The following is a 17,574-nucleotide window of genomic DNA, read 5'->3' on the forward strand; positions in this document are numbered from 1 at the left end:
TCCAAGTTACAGGTGGAGTCACATGGAGTTTTTGGAGTAGCAGCTGTACTCATGGGATAAGTTCAAGTCCAATGTACATGAAAGTTTGACGCATGGACAAATTCAAGGTGGTGGAAAATATTCACTGAGGTGGAGTTTGTTAGAGTTGTGTCGAATATTATGTACAAAATAGGTTACAGTTGGACTCTGAGTAGTATTGTGTTTACATGGTATGGAGTCGTGTCCTAGTAAGACACTTGTGTCATAGGCCTCTCATATATAGTGGGGTTAGACAGACGATGTAACCTATGCCAACATAAGAGCACATGCGTGCAATGGGGAGCCGGCGGCTTGTGCCGGCACTCGGGTGGCCGGTGTGCGGTATTGTGAAGGCGCCCGTAGTCAAGCCCCTGGATGTAGCATATTGGTGAATCTCGTTAACAAATCTCGATGTTGTGCTCGTGTAATTGCTTGTTCCTCGGATGATCGACTAGGCGCCACACATTTATAATAACACATATCGCCACTTAAACATAGGTCCATGTCTGCCTTTTCTCATAAGTTTTTTTCCTTTTGGCCCCACCGCAGTGTCATGGCCTCCGTGCCATCCTACATAATCTATCCCCTGTATATGCCTACATGGCCATCACCACCTCCAGGTCGATAGAGAAACATCATTCTGTTCTTCGAAATTGACGACCTGTGGCAAGAGGCCCCTTCCCCTATGTCATCGACCATTGATGAGTATTTTGTAGAAGAGCCACTGCCCATTGGCGGCCTATGATCGCTAACTAATATAACACGACACGGCAGTCATTCATGAATTTTGCATTCCCTTTGGTGAGTATTTTGCAATTCAATTTTAGTTTTTGCTTTTCAACTAGGATATTAATTAGATGAATAATTTTTACACTCATGGCCAAATAGCTATGAAACATAGTAACAGAACATTTGAAGATTCCTCTTGTGTCTAAGGCTATACATGGAAAGAAACGCAAGCAATTCTTGTTTCGAACTGGCCATGTACGCAGTGGAAACCCTACATGGTTTTCTTTCCATTTCCATGTCTTCCCTCTCCCTCCCAACAAATATATATAAAGCAAATCACATCACTTTCAATTCGTAGATCTACAGGAATCAAAATTACCCCGCCGGCGGCCACCTCCACCGGGAACGACGTCCCCGTCCTGGTATAGGTACACATCAATTGCTAGTATTGCCTATCATCCTAGCTAGAACGTACACTGTTCTTGGCATTCTCGCTGCATCTTCTGAAGCTCACATATGCATTCTGTTTGTCTGCTTGGTTTACGGAAAGAGAGCAATGTCATCGTCGTCGGCCATGAAGTTGGGCGGCGCTCCGTCGTGGCTGGGGCCGCTGCTCGGCGCGGGGTTCTTCCAGCGCTGTGCCGCGCACCCCAGACTGGCCAAGAATGAGTGCAACCACTACTGCCTTAGCTGCGCCGGCGAGGAGAACGCGGTCTGCTGCCCCATGTGCCTCTCCAGCCACCGCGACCACCATGTCCTCCAGGTATTTAACATATACAAGCGCATCACGTGCGTAGCAATGGCGGCGGCGGCGTTGTACATTGATGGATATTATTGCAGATACGACGATCCTCGAGGTATGACGAGGTGATCCGGGTGGCGGAGCTGGACGAGGTTGCAGACATGTCCCTGATGCAGCCATACGTGGTCAACCATGAGAGGGTGGTGCACCTCAACCCAAGGTCGCAGGCGCCACAACATGCCGTCAAGTGCTTTAGGCCCGCCGGCGAATGCCTGCTGTGCGACCGGAAACTCGTCGAGCCAATCTTCCGTTTCTACTCCATCTCCTGCAAGGTATACACGCGTACCTCCACCTCTCTCATGCATGCTTTTCTAGCATTTATGTACATTCACTGAACGGGAGACATGTCGATAGATAGGATCAATTGGAAAGCTGGGTTTGATTACACCCGGCCGTGATGCTAGAAATACAGCTGAGTTGAAGTCACCAAAATGCTTGTGAACCGGTATGCAGAATCGGTTTACATGATCCGACCGATCAACTTGCATAATCGTCTGCCAATGAACTGCCTCGTAATATCATATCCTTGGATCCAAACATGTGAAATTTAATCTTTGGAGTATTATATGAATGTTCTTTATGTGGCTTTTTTGTTACTATAGCTAGTATGAGCTCTATCTACTTGCAAAGTATACAAATGCTGCCAGTCTTAGACATCTGATTGTTCAGACATGTATCCTATATACATCTACTAGCTAGCTATTCTATATAATTTACTCATGTAAATTTATGTTTCCCCGTTGATGTCAGCTTCATGCAATGGTGTCTGATCCCAACTTGACATTCATTCTTGATCCGGAATGCAAGTGGGAATACACAAACTTACACGAAGAAGAAGAAGAAGAAGAAGAAGAAGAAGAAGAAGAAGAAGAAGAAGAAGAAGAAGAAGAAGGCGATGTACCTGGGCCTAGCAACTTTCAGCTGATTGGAGGGACAAGCTACACTGCCAGCCTCAGAAGGGCGTCTATGGCCCCCGTCAACGGGCGCCCTTCTATTGATCATGGTTGTTTTTGTAGGTGGTCGGTTACAACCGACGTCAACATGGTTTTACATTCCAATCATTTCAATGACAACAGCTTCTTTCATTACATACATATTGATCATCTTCCTCTGTTGGTCTAGTGATGCGTGAAGACTGGAGTTTTGGTTGGTTTGAAGATGGTGTGTTAGCTTCCTCGAATATACATTATGCATGTTGTAATGCCAGTGTTTGGCACCTATTTACAATATTGTGGATGCTCTATTTCAAGTGTCTTGCTTTTTTTGGATGCTATAATGTAGTGCCTTGCATTTTATCTTAAACATAGTTTTTCTCCTAAATTATTGCTTCATTTTCCCCCTAAATTTTTAGCCTCACTTTACCCATAAACTAGAATTCTTTAGAAGCAGTGCCACCCTCACCCTGACCCACCAGATCCATTTTCTACGTGTAAACACATTAAAGTTTCAACAATTGTGTTAAATTCATGTATATATGTTGCAGTGTCAAGTCTATGAATGATTTTGTTTGCATAAAGTATGATCAGGTACGACTGGTGCAAAAAAATTAATAACATGTTCACCTTTTTCTTTTCACATAGAACACCAACTGTCACTTTACAAGGAAATACACGATGTTATATTACATGTATGATATTTTTTGTAAAACTTCTACAATATTTTTGTTATTTCAAACTTGTGGGGGCTACAGTGCTTTGGGATATGATAATTGATGGGGCTAACTAAACAAAATGATCACTAGGAGAGGGTGGTTTTTTATTTATATTGGAGTGACGATCTATTTCTAGTGATTGGTAAACTTATTTCATTATCTGTAGTTTCAGCAAATCACAATTTCTTATTAGGCCGAGGAAGGTCATCCAAATGGGTCCTTTTTCTTCCAGTACCGGTTGCTTTTAGTTGGTACAATAGGCTTCTTTTAGTTGGTACCGGAATGATCACTAGGAGTGATGTCAATATGGCTTGTTCTATATGTTGCATGACTAAAAGCTCACACGTTCAAACATAGTTTTGTCACTATACTGGATGTAGGAAAAAAATTATTATACAACATGCTACACTCTATGAATTAAGGGCAAATGAGCAATCAAATATCATGTGTGAGAAACACGTACATCCTGAAGGAAGTTGCCTCCAAATACCACCTTTGTTTTTATTTACTCCTTGTAGCTTTGACTGAAGTCAAACTTTACAATGGTTCACCAAGTTTATAGAATACAATATGTACATTATTTTAAAATATATTCAATGATGAATCTAATGGGATCGATTTGGTATTGTATTAAGTTATTTCCAATAATCTTTGTTAAAATTTATAAATTTGGATTTCCGACAAAGCTACTATACGAAGTAAATATAAATGAAGGGATTACTAGTTCCGAGGAAATGACGAGACCACCTCCAAGCTACAATATTCGATGCTCTAGACAATGTGTTTTCAAAACTATCAACTATGCGTGGAAACTCGCAAAAAAGAATCAAGTGTGGATGAGACATGCTCCGTTGCCAAAAAGAAGAAGATTTTGAACTCGTTCATAAAATGAAAGAAAATCAAATTTTCATGCTAACGAATCATGTTCGTTTTGAACTTTGGTGGAAACCAGATTCATTTGACGGCACATGACTCACTCTAATATCTACGCCCTCTGTAAACTACTATAAGGTGTTTTAGAGCACTACTTGAAACTAAACTCTTATATTAGTTTAGAGAGGGAGTTCAAACTATAGTTTTTGACTTTCTTGAAACTCTTCAACTCAGTATTGAAATTTGTAATAAAGGGAACATGCAATCCCAAGAGCACAAAATCTACAATCCAAAGTTTTGATGAAAAAATTTGTCTACTATCATAATCTCCATAGAAAATAAATTCAATCTATTGCTCGAGAAAACACACACAAATGCTCGACACTATCCCACAGATGTTATCCAATACTATCTTTACGTGTGCTTTCCCTAAATTTTAGAGTCTTGTTGATACATACTGTGTGAAGCACAAGCACTCTATATATGTTACCACATAGATCACATAGATCACAAACTTTCATATTTTTTGTTACCAAGTTTGCAAGCAAATACTCGATGTCATAATTGACATGTAAGATTTGTTCTCATTTTTTGGCAAATCTCCTCAATTATTTTGTCATTATATAAACTGATGGGGTCTATAATAGATAAAATAATCGACGGGGGCAAAATAAGCAAAATGAGCAAAAAATTAATATTTTCGGAGGAGAGGGTGATATTTTTTCTTTATATTGAAGTGATGACCTAATTCTAATGATCTGCAAACTTACTTCATTATCTGTAGTTTCAGCAATCACCATTTCTAATTAGACCGAGGAAGGGCGTTCAAGTGGCCCTTTTCTCATCCAGTACCGTTGGCTTTTGGTTAGTTCTGTAAATTGCATGTTTAAAAGGTCAGTACATTCAGACATAGTTTGTCGCTGTACTGGATGTAGATCTTTTATTATTATTATACACAAGCTACACTCTAAGAATTAAGGGCAAATGAGCATCCAAATTTCATGTAAGAGAAACATGTGTGCATCTTGAAGGAAGTTGCCTCCAAATACTCCCTCCATTTTAATTTACTCATATATTAGCTTTGACTGAGGTCAAACCTTAAAATGTCTGACCATGTTTAGAGAAAACAATATGTACATTTTACACAGTAAAAAAACTATATGTCATGAAAAATATATTGAATGATGATTATAATAATATCGATTTGGTATTATATATGTTAATATATTTTCTATAAACTGCCTCAAAGTTTATAAAGTTTGACTTCTGACAAAAGTACTATTCAGAGTAAATAAACACGGGGGAGTACTAGTTCCAAGGAAATGGCGAGACAGCCTCCAAGCTACAATCTGCAGGCTCTAGACAATGTGTTTAAAAAAAATATTGGTTGTGAATAGAAAATCACAAAATAATTCAACTATGCACGGCAGATGCTCCCTTGTCAAAGACAAGATTTTGCACACATCCATAAAATAAAGTAAATTTAGTCTTTCATCCTAATGAACCAAGTTCATTTTGAAGTTTACTGGAAATCCACCTAACGAATCAAGTTCATTTTGAAGCTTAGTGCAAATCCATATACATTTGCTTGGCACACGACACACTGTAATGTTTACACACTATATTTTTTGACCTTTTGAAACTCTTCAACTCGGTATTGAAAATTCTAATACTAGGAACATGCGCTCTCTATAGTACAAAATCCACATTCCAATGTTTTATGACAATAATATTATACTAGGAACATGGGCTCTCTATAGTACAAAATTCACTTTTTCTTTGGTTGTGTCCTTTGCTTATTGTGCCGTAACCATGGATAATCTTCATCGTTTATCAGGATGCTTGGGTCAGCCTTGAGTTTGAAGGGAGGAATTTCATGAAACTTTTCATAATATTCGGACATGTCTGTCTTGCCCTCCACTCCCACGATGTCCCTTTTTCCTGAAAGAACTATGTGGCGCTTTGGCTCATCGTATGATATATTTGCTTCCTTATCTTTTCTTTTTCTTGGTTTGGTAGACATGTCATTCACATAGATAACATGTGTCACATCATTGGCTAGGACGAACAGTTCGTCAGTGTACCCAAGATTGTTCAGATCCACTGTTGTCATTCCGTAGTGTGGGTCTACCTGTACATTGCCTCCTGACAGATTGACCCATTTGCACTTAAACAAAGGGACCTTAAAATCATATCCATAGTCAAGTTCCCATATGTCCACTATGTAACCATAATATGTGTCCTTTCCCCTCTCGGTTGCTGCATCAAAACGGACACCGCTCTTTTGGTTGGTGCTCTTTTGATCTTGGGCGATCGTGTAAAATGTATTCCCATTTATCTCGTATCCTTTATTAGTCAGTACAGTCGAAGATGGTCCCCTGGACAACGAGTACAACTCATCACAAACAATGTTGTCACCTCCGAGACGTCTTTCCAACCAACTGCTGAAAGTCCTGATGTGTTCACATGTAATCCAGTCGTCACACTGCTCCGGGTGTTTGGAGCGTAGACTGTTCTTGTGTTCATCGACATACGGGATCACCAAGGTAGAGTCATGTAAGACTGTGTAGTGTGCTTGAGAGCAAGAATGCCCGTCCCTGCATATTATTGAGTCCCCTCCAAACGTGCCTTTTCCAGTCATTCTCCCCTCATACCGCGATTTAGGGAGAGCTATTTCTTAAGGCCAGGAATGGAAGTCAACACAAAACCCAATGACATCCTCTGTTTGATGGCCCATGGAGATGCTTCCTTCTGGCCTAGCACGGTTACGGACATATTTCTTTAGGACTCCCATGAACCTCTCAAAGGGGAACATATGGTGTACAAATATGGACCCCAGAATGACAATCTCGTCGACTAGATGAACTAGGACGTGCATCATGATATTGAAGAAGGATGGTGGGAACACCAGCTCGAAACTGACAATACATTGCGCCACATCACTCCTTATCCTTGGTATGATTTCTGGATTGATCACCTTATGAGAGATTGCATTGAGGAATGCACATAGCTTCACAATGGATAATTGGACGTTTTCTGGTAGAAGCCCTCTCAATGCAACAGGAAGCAGTTGCATCATAATCACGTGGCAGTCATGAGACTTTAGGTTCTGGAACTTTTTCTCTGGCATATTTATTATTCCCTCTATATTCGACGAGAAGCCAGTCGGGACCTTCATACTGAGGAGGCATTCAAAGAAGATTTTCTTCTCTTCTTTGGTAAGAGCGTAGCTAGCAGGACCTTGATACTGCTTTGGAGAAATGTCGTCTTTTTCGTGCAAACATTGCAGGTCCTCCCATGCCTCAGGTGTATCTTCTGTCTTCCCATATACACCCAAGAAGCCTAGCAGGTTCACGCAAAGGTTCTTCGTCACGTGCATCACGTCGATTGAAGAGCGGACCTCTAGGACTTTCCAGTAGGGTAGGTCCCAAAATATAGATTTCTTCTTCCACATGGGTGCGCGTCCCTCAGCATCATTCGGAACAGCTAGTCCGCCGGGACCCTTTCCAAAGATTACGTGTAAATCATTGACCATAGCAAGTCTTTTTCGTGCAAACATTGCAGGTCCTCCCATGCCTCAGGTGTATCTTCTGTCTTCCCATATACACCCAAGAAGCCTAGCAGGTTCACGCAAAGGTTCTTCGTCACGTGCATCACGTCGATTGAAGAGCGGACCTCTAGGACTTTCCAGTAGGGTAGGTCCCAAAATATAGATTTCTTCTTCCACATGGGTGCGCGTCCCTCAGCATCATTCGGAACAGCTAGTCCGCCGGGACCCTTTCCAAAGATTACGTGTAAATCATTGACCATAGCAAGTATGATCATCGGTATTCTTCAATATTTTCAGCCTTCTCAAATCCTTTGTCAGGCACATCATTCTCTACCTTCCACTGCAGCAATTCCAGTACGGTACCGAGCTTTGTGTTGCCATCTTCGCAATTAGGGTACAACCCTTTTTGTGATCCTCTAACATGCGGTCGAAGTTCAGCTTCTCCTTTTGACTTTGACACAGTGTCCTTGCATTGACAATGACCCGACGGAGATCATCATCATCGGGCACATCGTTTGGTTCCTCTTGATCTTCAGCAGCTTCCCCCGTTGCAACATCACGGTATTCAGGGGGCACATAGTTGTCATCGTACTCTTCTTCTTCATTGTCTTCCATCATAACCCCTATTTCTCCGTGCTTCTTCCAAACACTATAGTGTGGCATGAAACCCTTATAAAGCAGGTGGGTATGAAGGATTTTCCGGTCAGAGTAAGACTTCGTATTCCCACATATAGGGCATGGACAATACATAAAACCATTCTGCTTGTTTTCCTCAGCCACTTCGAGAAAATTATGCAGGCCCTTAATGTACTCGGAGGTGTGTCTGTCACCGTACATCCATTGCTGGTTCATCTGCGTGCATTATATATAATTATGTGTGTCAAAAGTAAGAAAATTAGACAAGTATCTATCTAAAGTAAGAATTGTTTTTCTTTCAGAAAGAAGATAAGAACAAGAGGCTCACTACGGTGGTGTTGGCGACGAGATCAGCATGGGCGATCGACGGCGGTGAAGACGGGGACGGGACGAGACAGACCGCTAAAGCTATGCAAATCTCGGGGAAAATGGAGTTTGGATGTCGAGCTTCGAGAGGAGAAAACTTAACTAGCGTGGCTCGGGCATTTCATCGAACACCTCATGTGCATAGGAGGTGAGCTAGAGCACCCAAATGCCCTCCCCTCGCCGGCCAAAAAAACAGAGCAGTGTGGACTGCTCTGCTCGCTGGCGAGGGGGTATATATAGGCAACTCATTTGTCCTGGTTCGTGGCTGAAACCTGGACTAAAGGCCACCCTTCTGTCTCGGTTCTAGGCACGAACCGGGACCAATGGCTGTGGGCTAGGAGTGAGGCCCATTGGTCCCGGTTCGTGCCTAGAACCGGGACAAATGGGTCCACATAAACCGGAACAAATGCCTCCCGAGGCCCGGCCGGGCCCCTAGGCGCACGAACCGGGACGTATGCCCCCCATGGGTCCCGGTTCTTGACTAAACTGGGACTAATGGGCTTGGTAGGCTCCAACCAAAGCCTAATTTTCTACTAGTGGGTGCACATGCATTCCAAAATTCAACTTAGACCATGAATTGGACCAATCAAAAGCGGGTATATGTGACATAAATTCTACCCTTGAATTCATATTCGAAAGAAGTTTCTCGGTGGTATACTTTTGAAGTCAAAAAAAACATTCTTAATATAATTTATGGAAAAGTTAGATTTTCGTTTGTGAGCGTGTCTTATTCATTGGACTGGAGGCAGTACATGCTGAAAATATAGCGCACAATAGATTAGTCCTAAATTAAGCTTTGTGAACTTTAAACAACTATATAGGAAAATATATAAACATTTACAATAGAAAATAAATATGATATGAAAATCAATTTCATGATCAATCTAATGGTATCGATTTGGTATTGTAATATTAGTATTATTTTATAAACTTGGTCAAAGATTATAAATTTGATTTAATACAAAACTAGTACACAATATATTTGGAAACAGAGGGAGTACTGATAATTTTGTCGAGGACGATGAAACCTAGGTACACTAGATATAAAGTTACATTTTACAAATTGGCATGATTATGTGTGTAATATTAATCTATTTGCTTGTCCTGAGTTTACATTACGATGTTAAAGTTATGACTAGAGGTGGTAAAATGATGCCAGAACCTTTGTATCCTAAAGGTCATGCTAAGAGAATTGATCAAGATTCTCAGAGAGTTAATACTGATACACCTAGTCCTTCTAATAAAAAGAAAAGGAAATCTGACAGGACTCTGCATGCCTCTAGTGAACCTGTTATAGACACACCTGAGAATCCAAATGATATTTCTATTTCTAATGCTGAGACACAATCTAGTAATGAACATGAACCTAGTGAGAATGTTAATGATGATGTTCAACCTAGTAATGATAATGATTTTGAGATTGAACCTGCTATTGATCTTGATAACCCACAACCTAAGAATAAACATTATTTGTAACCTAAGAAAAAGAACCATGGGTTCAGAAACCCATGCCCTTTGCACCTAGAGCATCCAAGAAAAAGGATGATGAGGATTTTGAACGCTTTGTTGAAATGCTTAGACCTGTCTTTTTGCGTATGCGTATGACCGATATTTTGAAAATGTCTCCTTATGCTAAGTATATGAAGGAAATTGTTACAAATAAAAGAAAGATACCAGAAGCTAGAATTTACACCATGCTTACTAATTATACTTTTAAAGGTGGAATACCAAAGAAACTTGGAGATCCAGGAATACCAATTATACCATGCTCCATTAAAAGGAACTATGTTAAAAGTGCTTTATGTGATATTAGAGATGGTGTTAGTGTTATGCCCTTCTTGAATTGAATAAGTTGACACCTACTGAAATCTTTTTGCAAATGGCTGATAAATCGACTGCTATACCCATCGGTATTTGTGAGGATGTGCCTCTTGTTGTTGCAAACGTTAATATCTTAACGGACTTTGTTATTCTTGATATTCCTGAGGACGACAGTATGTCGGTCATCCTTGGTAGACCTTTTTTGAATACTGCAGGGGCTGTTATTGATTGCAACAAGGACAATGTCACTTTTGAAGTTAATGGTAATACACTTTCCAAAGAAACAACCTCAAGTGAATAGCGTCAATTCTATTGGAAAAATTCCAACCATTGCTATTGGAGGTTTTGAATTCCGTCTTCCTACTGTCAAAAAGAAATATGATATTCTTATTGTTGGGGACATGCATATCCCCGTTGAGGTAACGTAGTGTTATACGAACATTCTCCGGTTTCATGTCTCTCGGAAGAAGTCTATTAATAAGACTTGATCAACCTTATTAATGGATTCCTTTTGATGAGCATGAGATGGATGAATTTAGTAAACACAACTTTCTATACCCACTTTTTACTTTCTGTTATTTAGATTAAATAAAGCAAAAATAGCATTATCCATTTGTTTTCTAAATTATCCGTGCATTAAAAATGTCCTGAAAATAAAAGTTCTCCAAATGTCCTGAAAATTTAGTATGATTTTATTAGAATATTTGAGAATCTTTGGCACTGAGAACACACCAAGGGGCTGCACCAGTGGGCCACAAGCCCTGGGGGCGCACCCCCCCCCCCCCGTGGGTGCGCCCTGTTGGTTTGTGGGTCCCATGTGGGTCCCCGTCACTTATTCCAGCACCCATTCACTTTGTCTTCCTCTAGAAAAAATCACCCCGTTGCTCAAACCCGTGTTCTAGCTCATCTTGCAGCCATTTTTGATCTGCTTGTGCAAAGATCTGTTTGCAAAACTATTTTGGGGGATTATTTTATCGGTATGTGACTCCTCCAATGGTCCAATTAGTTTTTGTTCTAGTGCTTTATATATTGCAAATTTTTGCTGATGTGGTGACCTTGTTCTTGAGCTTGCATGTCCAATTTATATGGTCCAAAGTAGTTTTGATGCATGATACAACCTCTAGGCACTTGTAGGAGTAGTTGCTATCCATTTTGCTGAGTTTGGTTCACTTTTATTTCGAGTTGTTAAAAATTTCAGAAATTTTTTCAGAGGAAGAAAAATGTTTAGGAAGATATATCAAGGTGGTTCCTCGAGGAAGCAAGCCCCAAGGCTCGCGATACGTGAGCCGGACCTTGAACCACCAAGGGAAGCTCTAGTACGGCCTTGCAAATGGCCGTTGGATCAATTCATGGTTCATGCAGGTTTCAAAGAGGAGTTTGATGCATACATACAAAATGCTAGCCTTGAGGACTTCTTGTCAAATAAGTCTTGACAGTACTATCACCTCACTGATTCATTTGTGCGAAGATTTAATTTTACATCCCACCGCAATACTCATTCTGTTTTATTTGATCTCTATGATAAATCATATACCATAGACGTAGAAGATTTTAATGATGCATGGAAGATCCCACAGTGGAGCATTCATAGTGAACATCATAAAACTGAGTATAATGATTTCCTTGCTAGCATCACTGTGGGAGAAACTAGAAACATCACACAAGCTACCATGAGGAGCATTCACTTTCCTGCCATACATTATTTTGCTCTCTTTATAGGTAGATGCATTAATGGTAAACATGATCATAGCCACCTCTGTGCATCAGATCTTAGTGTTCTCAAGGGTCCTCGTCAGCCCACGCCGCCGCTGGTGACTGGAGTAACTCTGGCGGGCCGTTTCGCGGCGACGCATCCCCAACGAGGTTTGGAAACAGCCATCTAGGGTCTATTTGACGCGCGAGAGGTGCTGTTCGGACGTGGTGAACGAGCCACGGCGAGTGGCGGCAGCGACAACAGCTGGGGAGGCCGAAAAGGGCGCCAACGACGAGCTGCAGCAGCGGCGGCTTCCGGGCTACGGCGGAAACGGCGCAAGAAAGGGCGGGTGCGCGAACTGGAGGGCGCTATGGGTCCCTACGGTGTCGAGGAGCATGACCGAGAACTCGTCGAGCTCAATGTCGACCGAAATGACGGCGACGAATGACGCAGAGGAGACGTCCTACGACCATGGTGGCTAGCTGTGCTAAAGGGACGGAAAGGAGAAGGGGAGAGGGGGAGGACGTGCGGTGCTTACAGGGCCCTGTAGTTGTGCATTCACGGGGTCAGGGAGTGCTCATGGTGACCGAAGACGGTGATGACGTGCGGCGGTGACTAAGGAGGACGGAGGTCGAAGACAGGTCGATTCGGCTGTCGTGGTTGCTCCCGGGTCACGCTGGTGGTCATGGTACACGTAGTGGACGACGGTGGTCCTGGCAGATGCGATGCGGCGGTGAGGGAGCAACGGTGGCTACGGGGCCAACCAGTGCACGGCGGCGGCAACGCTCGGGTGAGAGGGGAAGAAGGGAGGGGAAGAGCGATGGTCAAGGGAGTGGCAGGGGGAAGTGGGAGAGGTAGGTGGGGGGGAGGAGGCCCGAGGCGTCGGCCTCGGCCTTATCCTGTCTGGGCGTCGCCGGCGAGGAGGTGCGGTGGCGCCTGGACGCGCCCCTTCCCCGTGGTCGGAGGAACAGGAAGGGGAGCGATCGGGGAGCGGGGGCTGGGTCGCCCTAGCTGGGCCAGTTGGCTCGGGTGGGCCGAGGCCTAGGGGTCAGGGAGCTTTCTCTCTCTCTCTCTCTCTATCTCTCTCTCTCTCTCTCGCTTTTCCTTTTTTACTATTTTTTAAAAACTTCTATGCTTTCTTTTATTTTCAAAAAGCAAAACAGTTTTATAATTTATAAAACTTACACCTAAATATTATAACAATTTAGGACACTGCCACAACAAGTTGAAACCAAATTAAATTAGTTTAGCAATTTTTTTAACTCAAAAGCATTTAATTTAATTCCTTTAGCCACTGTTTAAAATAGTTTAGGGCACTTTGGTAAAATGTTGGTTCACTACCAATATTAGTTATGGATTATTTGGCACATGATGAACATTTTAGTTTTCATGTTTGAGAAAATATGAATTTTTGACTTTATATTAGATTTGAATTTGAATTGTGATTTGGATCAAGTGAAGATTAGCAACAATAATGTGATGACACGGCACCATTAATAGGGGATTACTGTAGCATGACACTGGGGGTGTTACATTTAGGCCCTAATTCAATTGCCTTACCAGATTCAAATACCCATTGATGTAGTAATTTAACTGTCTTACCCGCTAGTTGGATTCTCTAGTTTCCTAGTAAAGAAATTGTTAGTAGCAAACACATCATAAGTCTAGAATCTGTTTTGGTTTTGCAATTTCACACCAAGAAAGTGGCTACCAATGTTTGTGTTTGGGTGGACTGAAAGAACAATTGTAAAACTCAATATGGAGTTTCTCTCTAGACGATGGCTGTCTTGCTAGAGCAAAGTGGCTCTAAGATGTGCAAACTTAGGCATAACTTGGGCTATCCCATGTTCATGCCAGGCCTTAAACATAATCCAACCTGCTTTTATCTATTTAAATGTATCAATTTAATCATTAGAAATGGAATGCATTATTGCACCTATTTTTTTTAATAAACACTACATTTTAGGTATCTTGGGCATTTTGGCTGGGCACACGGTGAGAAACTAGAGCCCAAGCTTGGCCCAACTTTCATTTTCTGGGATTGGGTTCCAAGGCCTAGGTTTAGAGACATGTGCTCTGATACGTCTCCAACGTATCTATAATTTTTTATTGTTCCATACTATTAATGTATTAATCTTGGATGTTTTATACTCATTTGCTAGCAACTTTATATCATTTTTTGGGACTAACCTATTGATATAGTGCCTAGTGAAAGTTGCTGGTTTCTGCTTGTTTTTTTACTTTGTAAATATCAATACCAAACGAAGTCCAAATGCCACGAAACTTTTTGCAGATTTTTTTCTGGATAGAAGACACCCAGGGAGCCAAAGGAGTGCACGAGAGGAGGCCCATGGGGCCCACTAGGCACCAGGGCGCGCCAGAGGCCCCAGGAACGCCCTGCTGGGTAGTGGAGCCCAAGTGAACCTTCTGGAGCCACATCAAACTCTATAAATACTCTAAATCCCCAAAACCCTAGGTGAGTCAACGAAACACTTTTCCAGCCACCGCAAGTTCCAGAACCACGAGATCCAATCTAGAGGCCTTTTCCGGCACTCTGCCGGAGGGGGCAACGATCACGGAGGGGTTCTTCATCATACTTGTTGCCTCTCCAATGATGCGTGAGTAGTTTACCACAGACCTATGGGTCCGTAGGTAGTAGCTAGATGGCTAATTCTCTCTTTTTGATCTTCAATACAATGTTCTCCTCTATGTTCTTGGAGATCTATTTGATTTGGTTTGGCCAGTTATATTGATTTTTGTTTCCATTGGAAGATATGCTTTGTGATGGGTTCGATCTTGCGGTGCTCAATCTTAGTGACAGAAATAGACATGACACCCATGCATCGTTGCTATTAAGGATAACAAGATGGTGTTTATTCTTACATGAATTAATTTTGTCTACGTCATGTCATCGTTCTTATTGTATTACTTTATTTTTGCATGAACTTAATACACTAGATGCATGCTGGATAGCGTTCGATGTGTGGAGTAATAGTAGTAGGGGGCTGTTTGGATTGAACCCAAACCAGCCCTGCCAAAACGATGGCCTGCCAAATTTTTGGCGAAGGAAATCGCCGCCGAGAACTCGCCCATGTACTAGTACAGAATCACAACGGCTGGCCAAAAAATTGGCAGCCATCGGGAGATTCGGCTGCAATCCAAACGGCTGCCCATCTTGTGGTCAACGACCAAAATTTTGGAAAGGCAGCCTTTGGCAGCCATCCAAACAGGCTCTAGATGCAGGCAGGAGTCGGTCACTAATCTTCGACGTGATGCCTATATACATGATCATTGCCTTGGTTATCATCAGAATTATTTACCTTTCTGTCAAGTGCCCAACAGTAATTTGTTTACCCACCGTATGCTATTTTTTTGAGAGAAGTCTAGTGAAATCTACGGCCCTCGGGTCTATTTCCTATCATATTAAATCAAAAATTACATTGCTGCACTTTTCTTTATTTAGTTAGATCTATCTATCTAATCTAATACAATTTAATCTATCTCAATATAAAGGAGGGATTGACAACGCCTCTTACGCGTTGGGTTGCAAGTAATTATTGTTTGTGTACAGGTGTTGTTTAGATAGTGTTGCTTGGTTCTCCTACTGGATTGATAAACTTGGTTTCATAACTAAGGGAAATACTTACCGTCGCCGTGCCGCATCATTCCCTCCTCTTCGGGGAATTACCAATGCAGATACAAGCAATCATACTCGCAGAGCATAGCTTATCGGAAAGAAAAAAGTTGTATGTGCTCAATATTCATCCCGAGATATTCACTAACCTAAGCACGGTCAAAACATTAAAGATTTGTGCATGCCATGGTATCTCACCAGGGAGGGAACTAATAATTATCCATGGTCATGTTTGGGTCTTCCCATCTAAATTCCCCACACGATTTCATCACATATCAGATTAATTTTCAACATTTCTAAATATGATAGTATATTTTGGGGCCAAGATATCGGGTTACAACCTAGATTTTCCAGGGTGTAGCTTCTCCCCTAAACCATACCAATGTACGAAGCGTTGTGTTACGCCACTCGCCGCCTTGCCAATCTCATCTTACTGTTCTTCTAAATTTTGGCTTTATGAACCTTTCTTTACGTGTATAGGTCGTAATTTGTGCAAAATATAATACAATATAAATATGGTAGAGCTACTGTGTATCGAACATGACTACTCAAATAAAGGAAGGCGGTCCACCAGTCATAGGCAATGTCACACTTCCGAGTGTTAGCCATATTTTGTACTATCATATAGTGTTGCACTTTGCGGAAACCCTATCATAAATCCCCCTCTCCGCGCGACCACCCTCATCCCATGCATTGCCTCATGGAAGCCCGTCTATAAAAGGTCACGACAACCACCCCATACCACATATCAAACGCACCGGCTAACAAAATGAAAAAAAAGGTTTATGCTTTATCTGTCACCATTACATACACTCATCATTCCTCCTAGCTCAACCATGATCTGCATATGCACTGTGTATCATCCCTGTTATGCCTTATATCCATTGTCCATCTACCAGCATGTCCATCACAAGGGCGCCTCCCTTGCGATCTATGTTGCTATGGCGTCCTTGGTGTTAGTAATCTTGTATTGAACAAACCTATGGCCGGCAGGGGTGATCGCGTCACCTAAACATATGTCCGCCGCTGCATCTTTCTCATCGAATAATTTCCCTCTTGCATCCACCACTGTGTCATGTCCTCCTTACCACTCTACAAATCTATACTCTATGCCTACATGGCCATCACGAACCTCCATGATGATAGAGACACATCATTTTATTATTCTCGTGTGTTATGGAGTAGAAACTGATGACCGGTAGCAAGAGGCCCCTTGACCCTGGTTATCAACCATTGATACCTAAGTGCATCTCCAGCCGCGCCCCTAACAGGGCCTCTCCAGGCGATTTTGCCGCGCCGGCGCCAAAAAAAAGCCCCAGTCGCGCCCCCAGAAGGCCGTTTTTCGCCGGCTCGGGCCAAAACTGGTGCCGGCGGACCCAGGCCGAACCCGGCGCCCTGGGGGGCGCTTGGGGAACCGGCGCAAGTGAAAAAGGCGCGTGGACCCGCCCTGGAGGCGACCCGAGGGCCTTTTCCCGTCGTTTGTTCACGCTTTTTCCTCGCATCTCTCCCGCTCGCTCGCCTTCCTCCCGCCATTCTCCTCCTTTCTCCCGCCAAACCCCCTCCTGCTCGCCTTCCAGTCGCCGCCATGCCGCCGAAGAAGTACACCATGCCGCGTGCGGCGGCAAACGCGACTGGCGCCGTGGTCTAGCAGAAGCAGAGGAAGCCGAGGGCGCCGCCATCGGAGCCGCCGGGCATGTCGAACACCGAGTGGAGGGTGGAAGTTCAGCGGTGCGAAGCAGTCACCGCCGACAGGCGGAACAGGCCATCGCCTAGAAGGCCCGCGATAACGCGGCGCGCTTGG

Source organism: Triticum dicoccoides, chromosome 2A (genome assembly GCF_002162155.2).
Source record: "Triticum dicoccoides isolate Atlit2015 ecotype Zavitan chromosome 2A, WEW_v2.0, whole genome shotgun sequence".
NCBI classification, from domain to species: Eukaryota; Viridiplantae; Streptophyta; class Magnoliopsida; order Poales; family Poaceae; genus Triticum; species Triticum dicoccoides.